General features: G+C 39.2%; 1 non-coding gene across 1 annotated transcript; it reads right to left on the bottom strand.

The window, feature by feature from the left end:
• Window positions 1-3,553: 3,553 nt before the first annotated feature.
• LOC112804870 (small nucleolar RNA R71) lies at window positions 3,554-3,661 on the bottom strand. The gene has a single exon (XR_003203488.1). It is a non-coding gene; the product is annotated as a small nucleolar RNA R71 (small nucleolar RNA).
• Between the last annotated feature and the right edge of the window lie 885 nt (window positions 3,662-4,546).

Below are 4,546 nucleotides of genomic sequence, written 5' to 3'. Positions count from 1 at the left end.
GGATTCTGACCTCCCTGCACTCGAAGTGGATTTTCTGGAGCCACAGAAGCCCAATTGGCGCGCTCTCAACGGCGTTGGAAAGTAGACATCCTGGGCTTTCCAGAAATATATGATAGTCCATACTTTGCCCAAGATTTGATGGCGCAAACCGGCGTTCAAAGTCACCCTCAGGAATTCCAGCGTTAAACGCCGGAACTGGCACCAAAATGGGAGTTAAACGCCCAAACTGGCATAAAAGCTGGCGTTTAACTCCAAGAGAAGTCTCTGCACGAAAATGCTTCATTGCTCAGCCCAAGCACACACCAAGTGGGCCCGGAAGTGGATTTTTATGTCATTTACTCATCTCTGTACACCCTAGGCTACTAGTTTTCTATAAGTAGGACCTTTTACTATTGTATTAAAAATCTTTGGATTATTTTTGATCCTTTGATCATCTTTGGACATCTAGTTCTTAGATCATGATAGAGAGACTTTGATAGCTATCTTCATTTTTATGCTATCTTAGATCATTGGGAGGCTGGCCTCATGGCCATGCCTAGACCTTGTTCTTATGTATTTTCAACGGTGGAGTTTCTACACACCATAGATTAAGGTGTGGAGCTCTGCTGTACCTCGAGTATTAATGCAATTACTATTGTTCTTCCATTCAATTCTGCTTGTTCTTGTTCTAAGATATCACTTGTTCTTCAACTTGATGAATGTGATGATCCGTGACACTCATCATCATTCTCACCTATGAACAAGGTGACTGACAACCACTTCTGTTCTACAAGCAACCAAGGCTCTAGTGAATATCTCTTGGATTCTTTAACCGGAATCTTCGTGGTATAGGCGAGAACTGATGGCGGCATTCAAGAGAATCCAGAAGGTCTAACCTTGTCTGTGGTATTCTGAGTAGGATTCAATGATTGAATGACTGTGACGTGCTTCAAACTCCTAGCAGGCGGGGCGTTAGTGACAGACGCAAAAGAATCGATGGATTCTATTCCGGCCTGACCGAGAACCGACAGCTGAATTCCGCGTGCTGTGACAGAGCATATGCAATCGTTTTCACTGAGAGGATGGGAGGTAGCCATTGACAACGGTGAAACCCTACACAAGCTTGCCATGGAAAGGAGTAAGAAGGATTGGATGAAGACAATAGGAAAGCAGAGAGACGGAAGGGAAGGCATCTTCATGCGCTTATCTGAAGTTCCTATCAATGAATTACATAAGTACCTCTATCTTTACCTTTATGTTTAGTTTCGTTCATCACTATATCCATTTGAATTTGCCTGACTAAGATTTACAAGATGACCATAGCTTGCTTCAATACTAACAATCTCCGTGGGATCGACCCTTACTCGCGTAAGGTTTATTACTTGGACGACCCAGTGCACTTGCTGGTTAGTTGTGCGAAGTTGTGTAATGCCATGGTATTGAACACCAAGTTTTTGGGGTTCATGACCGGGGATTATGAGAGTTGTGAAAAGTATTGTTCACAATTTCGCGCACCAAGTTTTTGGCGCCGTTGCCGGGGATTGTTCAGTTTGGACAACTGACGGTTCATCTTGTTGCTTAGATTAGGTATTTTCTTTTTCTTCAGAGTTCTTAAGAATGAATTCTAGTGTTTCAAGGTGATGTTCTTATCATCACCAAAGCTGATTGATCTTCATCAATTTAGCTCTTGAATGCAATGTTCTGCTGAAGCCTGGCTAGCCATGTCTAATTTCTTTAGACTGAAGCTTTAGACTAACATTGCATGATTCCTGGAATTCTCATTAAGAATTTTGATACCTTTTTCACTTAATTTTCAAAAATCACAAAAAAAAAATTACAAAATCATAAAATCAAAAAATATTTTTGAGTCTAGTGTTTCATTTTAAGTTTGGTGTCAATTGCATGCATTCATTCATGTGTCTTAAGGATCTTCAAATAATTCTTGATGATTTCTTACTCTAATCTTTGAATTCTCTTGACTTGAGTGTTTTTTGAGTGTCTCATATGCATTCTCATTAGTGTCAGTAGTACACAAACTGCTAAGTTTGGTGTCTTGCATGCATTGTTATTTGATTTTAGTTGCATTTTAATTTTTTTTTCTTTATTATTAAAAATCCAAAAATATTTTTAATTTGTGTCTTCTCAAGTCAATGATACAGAGAATTGAAGATTCAGAACATACAGTAGAGGAATTATACAGAAAAAGCTGGGCGTTCAAAACGCCCAGTGAAGAAGGACAGACTGGCGTTTAAACGCCAGCCAGGGTACCTGGTTGGGCGTTTAACGCCCAAAAAGGTATAGTTTTGGGCGTTAAACGCCAGAATGTGCACCATTCTGGGCGTTTAACGCCAGGATGGCACAAGGGGGAAGATTCTGTTTTTCAATGCAATTTTTTTTCAGTTTTTCAAAGTTTTTCAAAATCAAATCTTTTTCAATTCATATCTTTTCAATCAAATCTTTTTCAAAATCAATTTCTTTCTATTTTTAAAAATACTTGCTATCAATTGATGATTTGATTCAACATTTCAAGTATGTTGCCTTTTCTGTTGAGAAAGGTTTAATGTTTGAATCATATCTTTTCTTGTTAGCCAAGTTTTTAATTTTCAAAATCAAATCTTTTCAAAATGTTTTTCAAATCATATCTTCTCAATCACATTTTTTTTAATCAATCATATCTTCTTAACCACATCTTTTTCAAAACAGTTTTCAATCAAATCTTTTTGATTTCTAATTTCAAAATCTTTTTCAAAAATCACTTGATCTCTTTTCCACTCTTCATTTTCGAAAATTAAGTAATGTTTTTCAAAAATGTTTTCAAAATTTTTACTTAATTTTCGAAAATCACTTCCCTTCTTCTCACATCCTTCTATTTATGGACTAACACTATTCCTTAATGCAAAATTCGAACTCCATCTCCTTTGATAAGTTCAAATTTTCTACTCCTGTCTTCTACTCTTCTTTTCCTCTGACACTTCAAGGAATTTCTATACTGTGACATAGAGGATTCCACATTTCTTGTTCTCTTCTCTTTCTTATGAGCAGGAGCAAAGACAAAAGCATTCTTGTTGAGGCTGATCCTGAACCTGAAAGGACCTTGAAGAGAAAGCTAAGAGAAGCCAAAGCACAACTCTCTCTAGAGGACCTGACCGAATTCTTCAAAGAAGAAGAACACATGGCAGCCGAAAACAACAATGCCAACAATGCAAGGAAGGTGCTGGGTGACTTTACTGCACCTACTCCCGATTTCTATGGGAGAAGCATCTCTATCCCTGCCATTGGAGCAAACAACTTTGAGCTTAAGCCTCAATTAGTTTCTCTAATGCAACAGAATTGCAAGTTCCATGGACTTCCATTGGAAGATCCTCATCAGTTTTTAGCTGAGTTCTTGCAAATCTGTGACACTGTCAAGACTAATGGGGTTGACCCTGAGGTCTACAGACTTATGCTATTCCCTTTTGCTGTAAGAGACAGAGCTAGGACATGGTTGGACTCTCAACCTAAAGAAAGCCTGGACTCTTGGGAAAAGCTAGTCAATGCCTTCTTCGCAAAGTTCTTTCCACCTCAAAAATTGAGTAAGCTTAGAGTGGAAGTCCAAACCTTCAGACAGAAGGAAGGAGAATCCCTCTATGAAGCTTGGGAAAGATACAAACAATTAATCAGAAAGTGTCCTTCTGATATGCTTTCTGAATGGAGCATCATAGGAATTTTCTATGATGGTCTCTCTGAACTGTCCAAGATGTCCTTGGATAGCTCTGCTGGAGGCTCTCTTCATTTGAAGAAGACGCCTACAGAAGCTCAAGAACTGATTGAAATGGTTGCAAATAACCAATTCATGTACACTTCTAAACGAAATCCTGTGAACAATGGGACTAGTCAGAAGAAAGGAGTTCTTGAGATTGACACTCTGAATGCCATATTGGCTCAGAACAAAATATTGACCCAACAAGTCAATATGATTTCTCAAAGTCTGTCTGGAATGCAAAATGCACCAAGCAGTACTAAGGAAGCTTCATCTGAGGAAGAAGCTTATGATCCTGAGAACCCTTCAATGGAAGAGGTGAATTACATGGGAGAATCCTATGGAAACACCTATAATCCTTCATGGAGAAATCATCCAAATTTCTCATGGAAGGATCAACAGAGACCCCAACAAGGTTTCAACAACAATAATGGTGGAAGAAATAGGTTTGGCAATAGCAAGCCTTTTCCATCATCTTCTCAGCAACAGACAGAGAGTTCTAAGCAGAATAACTCTGACTTAGCAACCATGGTCTCTGATCTAATCAAAACCACTCAAAGTTTCATGACTGAAACAAGGTCCTCCATTAGAAAGTTGGAAGGACAAGTGGGTCAGCTGAGCAAGAAAATTACTGAACTCCCTCCTAGTACTCTCCCAAGCAATACAGAAGAAAATCCAAAAGGAGAGTGCAAGGCCATCAACATGGCCGAATTTTGGGAGGAAGAAGAGGCAGTGAACGCCACTGAGGAAGGCCTCACTGGACGTCCACTGACCTCCAATGAGTTCCCCAATGAGGAACCATGGGAATCTGAGGCTCAAACTGAGACC

This window comes from Arachis hypogaea, chromosome 5, assembly GCF_003086295.3.
Source record: "Arachis hypogaea cultivar Tifrunner chromosome 5, arahy.Tifrunner.gnm2.J5K5, whole genome shotgun sequence".
NCBI classification, from domain to species: domain Eukaryota; kingdom Viridiplantae; phylum Streptophyta; class Magnoliopsida; order Fabales; family Fabaceae; genus Arachis; species Arachis hypogaea.
This window is presented reverse-complemented; position numbering and strand designations above follow the sequence as displayed.